Consider the following 18,217-nt stretch of genomic DNA (forward strand, 5'->3'; position numbering starts at 1 on the left):
TCTGCCATCCCAAATACACTGGGATTCTCTTAGTAAGAAATGGAGAATGGATATTGCATTGGCAGTTGGCAAGCAGTCTTTACTACAGTGGTTCTCTTCAGTCTTCTGTTTTGAAGTGGAAAAAGTATGGGATGTTGAGTTTGTGCACATTGACCATGGGAAAGGTATCCTAGAGGGTACTCAACTTGCCCTGTGGACTGAGGACCTCATCTTTTCCAGTGAAGGGGCTCAGAACAGGCTCAGGTTTCCATAATTGTCATGCTGGGGAGCAGGGACCAGGAATATTTTTGATGGATGACTCAGTCTTCCTGAAGCTATTATCTCCTAATTGTACGTAGGGTCTTTTTTTTTTTTTTTTTTTTTTTTTTTTGACCCTATGAAGTGGACCTATGAGTGGTTCTATGAATGAGGCCCTTAAGTCAAGCTGTCAGATTGTAATATTGGTCTCTACCTATTTTGGGCAAGTTTTGCTCTATTTCAATTTCCCCACCTGTGAAATGGGACCATTCAGGTAGTTGTGATGAATAAGTTAAAGTGCATAGTACAGTGCTTAGCAGATAAGGACTTGATAAATACTGTTTGTATTTATGATTGAGAAGGGAGTTGGCGGGTTCAGGTATAGGTGCAGTAGAACATATTAAACAGAGTAACTTTCCTCGGGCTCTTAAAATTCCTGTAGGGAAGTAACCCTCGGAGAGGCAGTGTGGTGTCAATTCCAGGAAGCCTGATATTAGCACCAGCTGAACGGTTAACCAGGTATGTTATCTTGTCCTTCATGTCCCATCTGTGGGGCAGGTTTCTCACCTGACTAATGACAGGGTTTGTCCAGAACATCCGAGGAACTTGAAACAAAAAATCCCTTCCGGAGTTTCCAATTTGGGGCAGGGGCCCAAGTGCTTCTAAATGGGCAGCCTGAATAGGAAACCCCTGGTTTAGCTGATCTGAGAGGTTTCCTTCTGCTCTAACCTCCTGAGTGTGCGAGTGTGGGCTGTGTGTGCATCTGCACATTCATGTGCAGTATACTGCTGATACTTGGTGTTTGCAGGGTTAACATTGCGTTCCCTTGTGGGTCCTTGATGATTCATGACCTAACCCTTTGCAGTTTTACTCCAGGAGAACCAAGTGGAAATGCAAGCATGATGAACCTGGTATAGAGGAACAGTGTCACTTAGCTTATTTTCTGACTTGCTTTGGTAACATGATATTGAACCTTAGGTCAGGGTTCCATCATGAAACAGAAACCATCCTAGCCAGATAGTTTTTGTTTTGAAAAAAAGATGACCACAAAGTAGTTTATTGATGGGCACAAATTGGGTGAAGGCAGTGCTGGCAAAGCCTTCATGAGTGTAGGGCTCACCATGCTCAGGATGGGAATGTATTTGACTCTACAACCATTGGTTTCGGGTGCTTCTCAGCCAACATGTCCTCAAATGTATCAACATTAAAGTCAGTAAAGCTCCACTTCTTGGAGGTGTGGATCTTGGTTGCAGGGAACTTGAACTTGGCCCTGCATAGCACCTCAGTCACATGCTCCTTGTTTTGAAGCTTGGTGTGAATGGTCATGATAACTTGGCCACTGTGGACTCTGACTACCATGTCCTGGGCTTTCCAAAGGCACTTTGCATAGCTACCTAGACCCTAGATTGAAAATGGCAGAAGGTTAGGCATAATCATCAGCAGGAAAGGGCTGTCTCCAAGTTCCATTAGTGCAACCCATACAAGCAGTAAGCTATGTATACTCCCAGGGAGGATGCTGTCTGCTGGGCTCCCATGGGGAAAGGCTGCCAGTCAGCTTAATTGGCTGCAGAGCCTAGCTAGATATTTAATCAAAAGAAATGCAAGAATAATTTGTAACAAGTGAGAAAAGTGAGAAGACAGACATAGGAACAGCGTATGTATATACTATTGGAGATAAGTTGGTATCAAATAGAATGATTGTTATACATTTAGAATGTTAAGTTTTAACCTCATGGTAACCACAAAGAAAATACATGAAAAATATATTCAGAAAGAAATGAGAAATGGACTCAAGATGGCATGATACAAAAAAAAAAAAAAAAAAAAAAAAAAAACCCAAAAAAATATGGAAGTAGGCATTAGTGGAAGAATTGATGGTCAAGAAAGGTATGAAAAAGACAAAATAGCAAAATGGCAGAAGAAAGTCCTGCACTATCAGTAGTGCCTTTAAATGTAAATGAATTAAACTCCTGTTTTGACAGGTAGACAGGATGCATAAAAAACCATGACCCAATCACATACTGTTTATGAGAGACGCACCTTAAATTTGAAGACATAAATAGGTTGAAAGTAAAACGATGGGAAAAAATATACCAAGCAAATAGTAACCAAAAGACAGCTGGGGAAGCTATAGTACTATCAGATAAAATATACTACGTAAGTATTTTGAGAGAGAAGGTCATATATGATAAAGGGGTCAATTCAACAAGAAGATGTAACAAAAATATATATGGACCTAATGGCAGAGACCCAAAATATGTGAAGCAAATACAGATATGGAGGGATAAATAGTTCTACATTAACAGTAGATTCCAGTACACCATGTTCAAAAATGAATAGAACATCTAGACAAGATCAATAAGAAAATAGAAGACTTGAATGATCTTCTAAATGAGCTAGACCTAACAGGCAAATGTAGAACATACACATTCTTTTCGAGTGCACGTAGCTCATTCTGCAGCATAGACCATTTGTTAGGTCACAAAATAAGTCAGTAAATTAAAAAATATTGAAATAATGCAATGTATCTTCAACCACAGTGGAATGAAGCTAGAAATCAATAACGGAGAAATGGAAAATTCACAAATCTGTGGAAATTAAACTGGACTCTTAACCATTGGGTCAAAGAAGAAATCACAAGGGAAATTAGGAAATATCTTGAGGCAAATGAAAATGAAAACACAACATCCCAAAACTTATGGGATGCAGCAAAGGCAGTGCAGAGAGGGAAATTTATAGCTCTAAATGTTTGCATTGCAAAAGAAGAAAGATTTCAAATCAGAGACTTAACCTCACAATTGGAAGATCTAGAAAAAGAAAAACTAAATCCAAAGCCAGCAGAATGAAGAAAATAAAGATTACAGTGGAGATAAATGAAACAGGCCAAAACAAAGCAAGCAGAAAACACGTAGAATAAACAAAGCCAAAAAGTTTTTTAAAAGATCAATGAAATGGACAAAACTTAAGCTAGATTGTCAAAGAAAAAAGAGAGAGGACCCAAAAAACCTAATGTCAGAAATGATAAGGGGGACATTACTACCAACCCATGGAAATAAAATGGGCTCTAAGATGATATTATGAACCATTGTACACTAACAAATTAAATAACCTAGATTAAATGGACAAATTCCTAGAAACACACTGACTTAAGAAGAAATAGAAGAGCTCAGCAAACCAATAACTAGTAAAGATAATGAGTCAATAGTCAAAAACCTTCCAATAAAGAAAAGCCCAGGATCAGATTGCTTACAGATGAATTTTACCAAACATTCCAGAAAGAATAACACCAGTCTGGCTCAAAATCTTCCACAAGATTGAAGAGAACACTCCAACTCATTCTATGAGTGCAACATCACTGTCATACCAATATCACAAGAAAAGAAAATTACAGATGATATCCCTTATGAATAGAGATGCAAAAATCCTCAACGAAATACTAGCAATGGAATCCGACAGAACATTAAAAGAGTTATGTATCATGAACTAGTGGGATTTATCCCAGGTGTACAAGGGTGGTTCAGCATAAGACAATCAGTTAATGAAATACACCAAATTAACAGAATGGAGGAGGAAAAACACGTACTATCATCTCATTGCAGTAAAGGCATTTGACAAAATCTGGCACCTTCTTGTTTAAAAAACAACAAGCAAACAAACAAAAAAACACTTAGAAAACTAGGATTTAAAGGAAACTTCATGAACATGATAAAGGGTGTATATGAAAAACTCACATCTAACATACAAGGGTGAAAGACTGAAAGCTTTCCTTCTAAAATCAGGAACAAGTTACGGATGCCCACTGTCATCCCTGGTATTCAACATTGTACTGAAGTTCTAGCCAGAGCAATTAGGCAAGAAAAAGAAACAAAAGGTATCCAAATTGGAGCAGATGACATGATCCTACATACAGAAGAATCCTGAAAAATCTACAGCGAAGCTATCAGAACCATTTAACGAGTTCAGGAAACTGGCGGGGTACAAGAACAATCTGCAGAAATCAGTAGTGTTTCTATACACTAGTAATGAACAATCAGAAGAAGAAATCAAGAAAAAATTCCACTTAAAATTGCAACTAAAAGAATCACATATCTAGGAATAAATTTAACCAAATATGTAAATGATTGTACACAGAAAATTACAAAACATAATTAAAAGAAATCAAAGAAGACCTAAATGAATGGAAGGACATTCTGTGTTCATGGGTTAGAAGACTAAATATTGGTAAGACGTCAGTTCTAACCAAAGCAATTTACAGATTCAGCATAATGCTGGTGAAAACTCCAACAGCCGCCTTTGCAGAAATGGAAAAGCCGATCATCAAATGTATATCGAAGGGTAAAGGGCCCTGGAGAGCCAAAAGCATCTTGAAAAAGAAGAACAAAGTTAGAGGATTCACACTTCCTGGTCTTAATATCTATAACAAGACCTCAGTAATGGTACTGAGTGCAAGGACAGACACATAGACCAGTGGAACAGAATTGGGAACTCAGAAATCAGCCCTCACATCTATGGCCAACTGTTTTTTTGTTTGTTGGTTTGTTTTAATTTTTAATTTTTTTATTAGAGAAGTTGTGGGTTTACAGATCAGTCATGCATAAAATACAGGATTCCCATACACCACCCCACCACCACCACTTGCCTTGGTGTGGAAAATTTGTTACAACTGATAACACATTTTTTGTAATTCTATTTTGTTAACAGAAGTTACATTTGTTACAATTGATGAAAGATTATTAAAGTAATACTATAACTATTGTCCACAATTTACATAGGGGTATTTTTCCCCATATTCCTGACCTATTTTTTTTTTCATGCATTTCCTTTTTGTATTACTCATCTGGATAAAGGGAGTGTTAGTCACATGGTGTTTACAATCACATGGTCACATGATAACATTATCAAAGATCAAGTATGCATTAACTTTGTAATGCAATTTTATTGAAATATATTCACATACCATACAATCATTCAAAGCGTAAAACAGTTGGTCACAGTAGCATCATATAGTTGTGCATTTATCACCACAATCAACTTTTGATCATTTTCATTACTCCAAAAAATAAAAATAAGAATAAAAGTAAAAGTAAAAATGAACACCCAAAACATCCCATACCCTCCCCCCCCATTATTCGTTTACTTTTTGTCCCTATTTTTCTCCTCATTTGTCCATACACTGTGTAAAAGTAGTGTGAGCCATAAGGTTTTCACAATCACACAGTCACACCATATAAGCTATATAGTTATACGATTGTCTTCAAGAATGAAGGATACTGGATTACAGTTCAACAGTTTCAGATATTTCCTTCTAGCTCTTCTGATAAACTAAAAACTAAAATAGAGATATCTATATAATTTTACCTCCAGAATGACCTTGTGGCTCCATTTGAAATCTCTCTGCCACTGAAACTTTATTTTGTTTTTCTTCCCCCTTTTGGTCTCAATCCTACGATGCTGGGTCTAGGCTCATCCCTGAGAGTCACATCCCACATTGCCAGGGAGATTTACACCCTTGGGAGTCATGTCCCATGTAGGAGGGAGAGCAGTGAGTTTACCTGCAGAATTGGCTTAGAGGGAGAGGCCACATGTGAGCAACAAGAGGTTCTGTGGGGGTGACTTTTAGTCATAATTAGGCTTAGCCTCTCCTTTGCAGTAGCAAGCTTTGTAAGGGCAAGCCCCAAGATCGAAGGCTCTGGCCAAATGATTTTGGATGAGGGAACAATACTGAATTGGGAAAGAATAGTCTCTTCAATAAATGGTGCTGGGAAAACTGAATATACATATGTAAAATGAGATGAATCCGTTCTTCACACCATATTAAAACAGCTCAAAATGGATCCAAGACCTAAATACCATTACTATAAAACTCCTAGAAGAACACAAAGAGAAGCATCTTCAGACTTTGTATTAGGCAGTGCTTTCTTAGACTTGACACTGAAAGTAGAAGCAAAGAAAAAATAGGTAAGTAGGACCTCATCAAAATTAAAACCTTTTTGTGCATCAAAGGGCTTTATCATGAAAGTAAAATGACAACTTACATAATGGGAAAAAAATATTTGGAAACGACATATCCGATAAGGGTTTGCTATGCAGAATATGTAAAGAAATCTTTCAATTCAACAAAAAGATGCAACCCAATAAAAAAAAAAAAGTGAGCAAAAGACTTGAATAGACGTTTTCCCAAAGAAGATATACAAATAGGCAAGAAGCACATGAAAAGATGCTAAACATCATTAGCTATTAGGGGAAATGGAAATAAAAACCACAATGAGAATGGTCACTATCAAAAACATGGAATACTACAAGTGGTGGAAAAATAGCAACATTCATTTATTGTGAGAATGTAAAATGTTGCAGCTGCTGTGGATGACAGTTTGGTGGTTCTTCAGAAAATTAAGAATAGACTTACCATCTGACTTAGCAATCCTACTTGTATATATGTACTCAATTGAAAGCAATGACATGAACAGATATTTGCACACCAGTGTTCATAGTGGCATTTACAATTGCCAAAAGATGGAAGCAACCCAAGTGTTCATCAACCAATGAATGGATAAATAAAATGTAGTATATACATACAATGAATGTTATTCAGCAATAAAATTGAATGAAGTTCTGATACATGAAACAACATGGATGATGAATCTTGAAGACATCATGTTGAGTGAAATAAGTCAGACACAAAAGGACAAATGTATGATTTCACTGATAGGAAATAATATAATAAGCAAACTCAGAGTTATAATCTAGAATATAGGTTACCAGGGGGTGGTGTGTGGGTAGGGAATAGGGAGATAATAAAATTTTATAGTTTCTGTTTGGGCTGTTGGAAAAGTTTTGTTAATGGATGGTAGTGATGATAACACTACATTGTGAATGTAATTAACATCACTGAATTATGTATTTGAATATAGTTAAAAGGGGAAATTTTTAGGTTGTATACATGTTATAAAAACGTTCTTTCATCAGTTGCCACAAATGTACTACCATAAAGTAAAGTGTTGATAATAGGATGTATTTTGTGCATGATTCTTCTTTAAACCTACAAAACGTCTCTAATAAAAATTAATTTAAAAATAAATAAAAGAAATGCAAGAAAGAATTAGAGTTGGAAGAGAGCAAACCCAGGAGAGGTAAGGTTCCTTAAAGATTAGTAGCATAGGGAAACCACTATCATTCCTGGGCTGGAAGAGCAAAAACTTGATTCACAGACCATGGCACTGTCTCAGGAAGGCTCTGGCTATCTGAGCAGAATCCAAGAACTGTCCTCAAGCCACCATCACTTGGAGACTTGCTTCTGCTGCAGCTGAATTTTATTGTACATACATCAGTAGGGGGAGTAGAAGGAGAAAAGTCATTTCATATGTACAAATATCTGTAAGTCTGTATATATGTATATATAAAACAAGAAGGAATAAATACATTGCTGCTACAGTCCTTGTTTCCATACCTGGTCACGAGGCTGTGGGTAATATTTGTGTAACTTCCATTACTACCCGTTCCATTTTCCCTTTGTCCTCATGTGCTTCTTGCCTATTTGTATATCTTCTTTGGGAAAATGTCTATTCAAGTCTTTTGCTCAACCTCAGCTGGTTGGGTGGCCAAAGTCTTCATTCCTAATGAATGAACCAGTCATTAAGAGTCTGAGTCCTTAATAGTCCTGAATTTATTGGGTTGCTATGTTCTCCAATTCACTTTTCTTCAAGTTCAGTTTTTTTTTAATAAAAATTTAAAACATATGTAGAAACAGAATAGTGTGACAAACCTCCAGCTAACATCACCCTACTATTACTTAAACAGTTACTAGTATTTTGCCAACTTTGTTTTATTTAGCTCACATTTCCCCCCACCCCCAGTGTTGCAGTTTGCTAAAGCTGCCATTATGCAAAATACCCAAAATGGATTGGCTTTTATAAAGGTGATTTATTAGGTTACAAATTTACAGTTCTGAGGCTGTGAAAATGTCCAAACTAAGGCATCAGCAAGAGGATATCTTTCCTGAGGAAAGGCCAATGGCATCTGGAACATCTGTATCCGCTGGGAAGGCATATGGCTGGCATCTGCTGGTCTATTGCTCCTGGGTTCTTATTTCAAAATAGCTTTCTCCAAAATGTCTGTGGGCTTGTCTGTCTTAGCTTCTCTCTCTCAGCCTCTGTGCATTCTTGCTTGTTCTCCCAGGGCAATTTCTCTTTAACCGTCTGGGGGTCCTCTCTTAGCTTCTCCAGGGCAAACGCTGTGCTTTATCTCTTAGCTTAGCATCTCCAGAAGTCTTTCTGTCTGCATCTTCAGGCATCTCCAAGTGTCTTTGACCAAAATGTCTCTCTCAGCTTCTCTGAGTTTCTCCTCTCCTTGAGCTCTCTTAAAGGAATCCAGTGATCTAATCAAGACCCATCCTGAATGGACGGGGTCATATCTCCATGGAAATAATTTAATCAGAGGTCTCACCTACAGTTTGGTGAGTCACATATCCATGGAAACAATCAAAGTTCCACCCCACAAGATTGGGTTAAAAGATCATGGCTTTTCTGGGGGACATAATCTATCCAAACCGGCACATCCTGGAATATTTTAAAGCAAATCCTAGATATCATGTCACCCATAAATATTTCAATATGCATTGATAACAGGTAAGAACACCTTAAAAACATAATTCCCAATGCTATCATCATATTAACAATATTAATAATTTCTTAGTGTTTAAACCTAAGTCCATGCATGGTTTTCCCACATTGTCTCAATGTCTTTTAAAAATGGGGTTGAGACAAAATATATCCAATTCATATGGTTCAAGGCTATTTTAGTGTATTTAGTGTATCTTATCTTTTAAAGGTTCCTCTCCTTTAAAAAAAAAGTTGAAACTGGGTCATTTATTCACAGAACCTCCCATATTCTGAATTCAGCAGAGAGCATTCTTATGATGTCAATTTGTTCATCTCTCCCCTTATTTTCTGTAAATTGGTAGTCAGATCTAGAGGCTTGACAATATTCAGGATCTTCTGTCCTCCGATCCCTTTCCCCAGCAAGAATACTATTTTTGGTGGCGTGGAGTACTTCCTGTTGCATCACATCAATCATGTCAGCAGGCAGTATTATCTGAATGTCAATGTTTTGTTAAAATTAATCAGTTGTAGGTGCTGGGAAAACTGGATATCCACATGCAAAAGAATGAAGCTAAATCCCCACATCATACCATGTACAAAAATTCATAATATATCAAGGACCTTAATATGTCGGAAGCTAAAAGTATAAGACACTTAGAAGGTAACATAGGGACAAATTTTCACGACCTGGGATTTGACAATGGATTCTTAGATATAACACCAAATGCAGGAGCAGCAAAAGAAACAGTAGATAAATTAGATTTAATCAAAAATTTAAAGCTTTTGTATGTCAAAGCAAATTATCCAGAAGGTGAAAAGACAACCTACAGATTGGGAGAAAATAGTTGCTAACCACATATTAGATAAGGTTTTAATATCCAGAATGTATAAAGAACTCCTACAACTCAACAACAAAAAGACAAGCCATCCAATTTTAAAATTGGGAAAAAGACTTGGATAGACATTTCTCCAGTGGCCAATAACCATATGTAAAGATGTTCAACATCATTAGCCATTAGGGAAATGTGAATCAAAATCACAATGTAATACTACTTTACAACCGTAGGGACAGCTGTTAAAAAAGGAAATTAATGTGTTGGAAAGGATGCAGAGAAATTGGCACTCTAGTGCATTGTTGGTGGGAATGTAAATGGTGCAGCCAGGTGGAAAGCAACATGGTGGTTCCTCAAAAGTTAAATATGTAATTAACCATATCACCCATCAATTCTTCTAGGCATATACCCAAAGAAAATGAAAAAGGTCTCAAACAAATACTTGTATACAGCATCATTATTCTTAATAGTCAAAAGGTGGAAACAACCCAAATGCCCATCAACAAATAAATGGATAAACAAAATGTAGTACGTACACAATGTAATATTATTCAACCGTAAGAAAGAATGAAGTTCTGAGACACGCTGCAACATGGAAGAACCTTGGAAACATTATACTCAGGGAAATAAGCAAGACACTTATAAAACAACTAGAAATAGCAAATTTGCAGAGATAGAAAGATTAGAGGTTAGTGGGGGATAGAGGGAGGGGCATTTCTGTAAAAATTGAAAAAATCAGTTATGTTTTTATCTGATGGATTCATCCATTATAAAGTTCTATAGAGCTTTTATATAGCAGTTTTAGCATTCATTATCATTGTCTAGTCATTGAAAAATAGTGTTTTTTTTATTTTTTTGTTAGGGGATAACTTTTTACTTTGAAATAATTTGTCTTAAAGAAAAATTGGAAAAATGGTATAAAGAACTCCCACATATCTTCCACCTATTTTCCCTAATTGTTAACATTTTACCACAACTGCATTATCATTTTCTCTCAAATATTACCCTCTCAATAACTATTTTCTTTCAGAACCATTTGAGAGTAAGTTGCAGACATTAGGTCCCTTATCCCAAAGACTTCAGGGTGTGTTTTCTTAAAACAACGACATTCTCTTACATAACCACAATGATCAAAATTAGAAAAAAATAAAATATTTAATATACAGTTTTCATTTGTATTTCACCAGTTCTCTAATGTCTTTTTTATTCATTTTTATTGAGATATATTCACATGCCATGCAGTCATACAAAGCATACATTCAATTGTTCACAGTACCATTATATAGTTGTGCATTCATCACCAAAATTAATTTTTGAACATTTTCACTACCACACACACAAAAATAATAAGAATAAAAAATTAAAGTGAAAAAAAAAAGTAAAAAAGAACACTGGGTGCTTTTTTTTTTTTTTTTTTGCCCCCATTTTTCTACTTATTCATCCATACTCTCTAATGTCTTTTATAGGGAAAAACAGAAAGGTCCAAGAGGCACTCCATGACCATATCTTTTGTTTAGTTGTCATGTTTTGTCTCCTTGAATCTGGAATGGTTGGTCAGTTTGCTTTTGTCTTTCATACCTTGACTTTTTTTTTTTTTTTAAGAATACAGGCCAATTATTTTGTAGAGTAGCCTCAATTTGGATTTGTCTGTTTTCTCATGATTTTATTGAGATCTTGCAATTTGGGAACAAATACTACAGAAGTGATGCCTTCAGTGAATTCTATCGGGAGTCACAGGGTGTTGGTTTGAACCGTGACTGGTGATGTCAACTTTAGGTGCCTATAGGCGTGTCTGCCAGATTTCTCCACTGTGCAGTGGAGAGATTTTTTATTTTTGTAGGGAGATACTTTGAGACTATGTAAATATCCAGTTCCTCATCAAATTTTCATGCACTCATTTCAGCATCCATTGATGATTCTTGCTTGAACAATTGGTGTGAAGTTTGCCAACATTCCTTTTTACATTTATTAGTTAATGTTCTATTATAAGGAAGAACTTTTTGCATATATTTACACACAAATATATATCCTTTAATACATAGAAACAAATGAAAATATAAATTAAACATACACACAGTGATTCTTCTTTCCCCCCTCTGACACTATACATTTTTTCATGTACAAATTGTCCATTTGGAGCCCTTCGAGGGGGCCTTCTGTGCCCTTTTGACATTACCCATCATTGTCCGATCACTTGCTTACTTTTAAGCACAAGGTGTTCTGGGCTCACATTGACTTTTCCTTTCTCAGATCCGGAATTAGCCATTTTTTCAAGGATCCCTTGTTCCTTTTAGTAGGGAATGGTGCCTGTAAACCAGTACCTGGGCACTGGGCCTGCTCATTGCTACAGGATTGTCAGTACTTCTAGGCCCTCTCACGGGGAGTCATACCCACGATGTATACATATGCACATCTGTGTATCTATACTTACCATGACTTTGTACCACTATCTCCACTTCCAAAAAACCAAATCTGTTTTAATCATTCTCCTTTCCATAGTTGTAATTCCCTTCTCCAACAGCAAGATGCCTGGCTTCCATTGTCCGCAATGTGTTTATTTACTCAACCCTAGAATATATTGCTAAACCACACCACTGTGAAAAACAAACCTCCTAACTAGAATTCAATATTTGTTTACCCCGAAGATACACCTCCAACCTTACAAAAATACATTGTACAAAGTTATTGATTGCAGCAATCTTTGTAATTTAACCTTTTGATCTTTAGTCTGAAAGCGTGTAGTTCTTTTTCCTTCCTTAAGAGTGGTTATGTTAATCATCTGAAATACAGATGGATTCGTATGCTCCTATTCATATTTCATTTTACTTCCCCCCATCCTTGTGGATTTTTTTTTTGAGTTTGTAGAACATTAACATGGTTCTAAATATCAAAACTACAAAAAATACAATGCATCACTCCCCCTGACTCATTCCCACTCCACCCCATTCCCAACCATCCCTTGGAGGCACTGGCTCAGTTTCTGGTCTATCCTTCCTGTGTTTCTTTTTAGAAGAAACAAATTAGTAGATACTTCTATCAGGGCTGGCTTCATGGGTGTCCAACCCATGAGGCCCTGGGGTTTCATGATCTGTGGTCACTGTCTTGAAGCTGTCAATAATTTTATCTTTGAATTTGTGTTTTGTAAGTGAAGTCTGAGGGAATGTTGGAGTGAGGGCCGGGAAATGGGAGCCTTAGCTCATGCAGCGTCCTGCCTTCCCGGGATGGGTTCTCAGCCACCCACTCGTGCTCCTTGGCAACCTCGGGGTGGGGCGAGGTGACAGCTGTCACAGCTCAGGGCTGGCAGCACCACAACGCATTTGGTGGATGACTGCAAAGGCCTCTTGCCCTCCCCTGACCCAGTGAGGAGGCTGCAATCCAAGCATTTCACCTGCTCTGGGTTGGGGAGGCCCAGGGGAAGGGAAGCTTGACTTCCTCACTCCCAGCTAGGGCCCCACATTTTCATTTTGCACTGGGCCTGGCAAATTATGAAGCCAGACCTAACATGTATATTATTTCCCCTTTCTTGCACAAAATATATCATACTATGGATATTCTATTGCATTTCATTTTTTTCACTTGATAATATATTGTGGACACTTGATAATATATTGTGGAAATCACTCCCTATCGGTTCATAGAGATTTTTCTCATTCTCTTTACAGTTGCACAATGTTTCAACCACTTCCCCACATTTGGACATTTAGATCATATACAATAGTTGGCAATTACAAAAAGAAATACTGCTATGAATAATCTGCACATATATGTTTTCTTATTGTTGGTAAATTCCTGGAAATGGGCTTTCGCTGGGTCCAAGGTAAATGCAGATGTCATTTTGTTGGTCATTGCCAAAATTCCTTCTACACAGGATTGTACCAATATGCATTCCCATCAGCAATCTTAGAGTATCTGTTTCCCACTATATTTTGCTTATAGTTATTTTGCCACACAAAAGCTTTTTTAATGAGCTCAAATGTATCAATCTTTTATTGCATCTGGATTTTGAGTCATAGATACAAAGAAAAGGGTAATTTGTAAAATTCTATCTCTTCTTCATTTATTAGCTGGAATTATTTGGTTCCTTTGAAAAACAGTAAATTTAGGAAAGACAGAATAAATGCAATTGTTTCCCTTTACTACTTTTCAGAATAATGTGTTAGAACCCTAGCAACCTTCAAAGGTGACTTATCAGTTATTTTTAATATCATTAGGAGCTTTGGGATTTTTATACATTTGATGTGCTTCAATCCATTGCTGTCAAATGTTCTTGTTAAAAGACAAGTTGGTGCGTCTTTGGGATGGAGTCCCTTCAGCTTGACTCCTGTGTCCTTTCGGTTCAACCACCATCATCTTTGACAGCTTTCTTGCTTTGGGGCATGCTGAGATGTCTCAGGCTCTTTGTGAATATTTCCTGCCCTATACCTGGAATCAAACCATTTCTTCTACAATTGCCAGTTCCATTTAGTAAGAAATGGTATTAGAGGCCACAGTCTGGGTGCTAGGTTTCATTTTGTCTACCTTTCTGAGAGCCTCCTCTGCAATTCGTGTCCTTTGGAGCATTTGAATAGAACACAAAAACCTTCACACCAAATGCTCATTCTGGGAGCTTCATCCACACACCTCCTCTCTGGAACTTGTCACCATTTTTGCTATCTTGTTCCTTCCAAGTCTCTGATCATCCAGCTAACAGTTTGCCACTGCTCAGGAGTTTTTGTATTTGTTAGGGTTCTCCAGAGAAACAGATGTAAATATTAAGAGATGTATTGTAGGAATTGGCTCACTTGATACAGGGATTAGCAAATCTGAATTCCATAGGGCAGGCTGTAAATCGGGAACTGTGATGAAGGGGTAGACAAATTCCCCAGGAGAAGCTGGCTGGCTGAAGTAGGGATAGAAAGTCTTCTTTCTGACTGCTGAAATCATCAGTTCTCCCTTTAAGTCCTTCAGCTGCTCGGATGAGACCTCTCTCATTGCTGAAGGCAATTTCCTTTGTTGATTGTAGATGTAATCAGCCATAGATGCAATCAACAGACTAATGATTTAAATCCACGAAATGTCCTCACAGTAACAATCATACCTGTGCTTGCTTGTCCAAACAACTGGAAACCATAACTAGTCAAGATGACACATGAACTTAACCATCACAATGTCAATGTGGACATCTGGCCATTTCTTAATCCAGGCAAGTGGACAATCAGATGTACTACTAAAGATCTTCCTACAAGAAGGATTTCCCTTTGCCACTGCCTTTGGTTGATGCCAGTACATCACGCATAACCAGTTGGAAATCAGCCTTTTTTTTTTTTAAATTTATTATTTTTTAAATTTCATCTCTTGATTGATGCTGTGGATTGAACCATGCCCCCACAAGACATGAACAAGTTCTAACCCCCAATCCTGCGACCTCATTTGTAAATGGGATCTCCAAAGATCCTATTAAGATGAAGCCAAGTTGGATCAAGGTGGGTCTTAATCCAATATGAAGTCCTTTTAAGCAAAGGGAATTTGGATAAAGAAGGAGAAGTCAGAGATAGAGAAAGAAGGAGACAAATCACCATGCAACGGAGGCAGAGATTGATTGCTGGCAAACCACCACCAGAGCACGACAGACTTTGGAGAAAGCATGGCCTGCCAGTGCCTTGATTCTGGACTTCCAGCCTCCCAAACTGTGAGACAATAAATTCCTGTTATTTAAGCCAACCAGTTTGTGGTATTTGCAAGAGCAGCCCTGGAAAACTAAGACAATTGGGCATAGAGAACAGCCCATGAGTATTTAGGGAGGAGATGAGGGAGATGCAGCAATGCAACAAAAATGGGTGCTGTGTCATCTTGCACATTCTGGACTTGCTTGAGCCCCGTCTCATATATATATATACCAGTCCTACTAGAAAATGGAGTCTGGCTGAGCACAGCCAACTTCATGATTTGGTGGATCAGATATACCCAATTCATGATGGGACACTCAGTTCATGTAGTCACTTGGAGTAAGGCACTGTGACTCAGTGAGGGTCCTATAGCAAGCCAGGAGCTATTATTTGAAATATCTACAGGAGAGGGGTAGGCCTCTGCTCTAAAATCCTATGAGTCTGAACTGTAATTCTATGGAGACTGCCAGAAGATCCATATAGCGTTCCCATTTGCCACAGAGAATTTAAACGCTGTCATAAGGCCCAAGTGGCAGAACAGTCTGCACTGCAGTCTGGATTAGATGTAGAACCTTTTATTGCTCTGAACCAGAGTAAAAAATGGTAGCCTTACATGTTCCTTGGAAATGGATTGTAGCAGCACACTCAGATATATGATCCAGAACAGCTTTGCCTTGCTCCTACTGGTAGGCAGTACAAGGTGAAGCAATGAGTCTTCAACACTGGAAAGCATATGCTAACATAGATCCCAGGCCACTGAATTCCTAGAAACTTCATGATGTTACAGGTTCCTGGATTTTGTGCTTTTGTTCCCTCACTCTCTGGTATGCATAATCTTATTAAAGCATCTAGGGTACTTAGTATTAAGTATTCTAGTATTTAATTAGTATTTGCTGCTCACTATCATGATGTGATTAATGTAGCAGACCTGTGAATCATTACATGGAATTTTGAAACAGTCAAGTTTCCTTGGTAGATTGAATTATGTAACCCCATTTAGCCATGTTCTTAATCTTAATACACATTCCTGTGGGTGTGATCCCATTGTAAATAGGACCTCTTGAAGATGTTATTTTTAGTTAAAGTGTGGCCCAACTGAATGAGGCTGGGTCTTAATCTGGTTTACTGAAGGCCTGATAGAGAAAAGGCCACAAGAAGAAGTGGGAAGTCAGCAGAGACTAGAAGAGTAAGGAGAAAGGAGAGGACATCACTATGTGATGTGAAGCAGGGATTCAAGACAAGGAATCCCAAGGATTGTAGGCAAGCCAATACTGGAATGCTACCAACCACAGGGAGGAAGCAAGCCTTCTAGGCTCTGAAATCGTTAGAAGATACATTCCTGTCATTAAGCCAAACCCCACTGTGTGGTACTTGTCATAGCAGCCTGGCAAACTAAGACAGACCTGAATGTTAGATTAGGATGGAAAGTATGGTCTGCAAATAAGACCCTGAAGGTATACTGCTCTCCTTGCCAGGTAAAAACAACCTGCTTCTGAGACTCCTTGCTAAATGATGTGGGATGAAAGCATTTACCAACGCAGTAGCTGCATACAAATATCAGAGGCTGTTTTGACTTACTCTGATAAGCCACATCCAAAATAGCAGCTCTGGTTGTTCATCCCTCACTCAATGGCTCATTGAGTGGAGGAGCTAGTGGAGTATGTCTGTTCCAAGTAAACATTCGGGGACTGAGAAGACAACTCCACGGTGGGTATGCAGACCCACAGAGCCCCCTGGGAGATGGATTCAGGCAAAAACGGCATTTATCACTTGGCTTCCATAAGCTCTCACCATGTGTGCTGGTTTGAATGTATTATGTCCCCCAGAAAAAGCCATATTCTTTGATGCAGCCTTGTGGGGCAGACATATTAGTGGGGATTAAGTTGTTTGCATGGAAATGCGCCCCACCCAACTGTAGGTGATAACTCTGATGAGAGATTTCCATGGAGGCGTGGCCCCACCCATTCAGGGTGGGCCTTGATCAGTGGAGCCATATAAATGAGCTGACGGGCAGAGGGAACTCAGTGCAGCTGCGAGTGACATTTTGAAGAGGAGCTACAGCCAAGAGGGACACTTTGAAGAAAGCACAGGAGCTGCAGATGAGAGACATTTTGAAGACGGCAATTGGAAGCAGACTCTTGCTCTGGAGAAGCTAAGAGAGGACAAATACCCCAAGTGCAACTAAGAGTGACATTTTTGAGGAACCATTTTTAAACCAGAACTTTGGAGCAGACAGCAGCTACATGCCTTCCCAGCTAACAGAAGTTTTCTGGACACCATTGGCCATTCTCCAGTGAAGGTACCCGATTGCTGATGTGTTACCATGAATATTTTATGGCCTTAAGACTGTAACTGTGTAACCAAATAAACCCCCTTTTATAAAAGCCAATCCATCTCTGGTGTTTTGCATTCCAGCAGCATTAGCAAACTAGAACACCATGACTGGTGGACCGCACTGGCATTTTGGGTATCCAGAGATCAGGATTAACTCAGAGCTAGTGTCTGCTGATCCCCAAAGTCACGTGTGCCTCCCTTTCCCCAGTGCACAACTACCCTGGCATATGGCTCCCAATAACTCTTGGGAAGGACTGACTGACTGTACTTGTGGCAGTCTTGCAGGGTCCTTCCTTAAAGTATGTTCCTCCCTTTCTATCAGGAGATTCTGGGTCTGGGAACTAGGTGAGAGGCCTGATGCTCCATTGAAGTACACACAGAGTCCTGCTCCTCTGCTCATTTCAGTATATCAAGTAATGCATTAGTAGATGGTTTTATTCCCATGAGTCAGAACATTCTGATTCTCACTCCTTCTTTAGCATCCATCACAGTATTTGTGTCCACCTTGTCTCTGGCAGTTAAATGCTGTTTGAGAACCACATTACTCCCACTGAAATCAGTAATCTCGTCC

At 38.4% G+C, this 18,217-nt stretch overlaps 1 pseudogene; it reads right to left on the reverse strand.

Annotated features, from left to right (window-relative positions):
- Positions 1-1,685: 1,685 nt before the first annotated feature.
- On the reverse strand, positions 1,686-1,807 carry LOC119545017 (annotated as a pseudogene).
- Between the last annotated feature and the right edge of the window lie 16,410 nt (positions 1,808-18,217).

This window comes from Choloepus didactylus, chromosome 9, assembly GCF_015220235.1.
Source record: "Choloepus didactylus isolate mChoDid1 chromosome 9, mChoDid1.pri, whole genome shotgun sequence".
In the NCBI taxonomy this organism is placed as follows: Eukaryota; Metazoa; Chordata; class Mammalia; order Pilosa; family Megalonychidae; genus Choloepus; species Choloepus didactylus.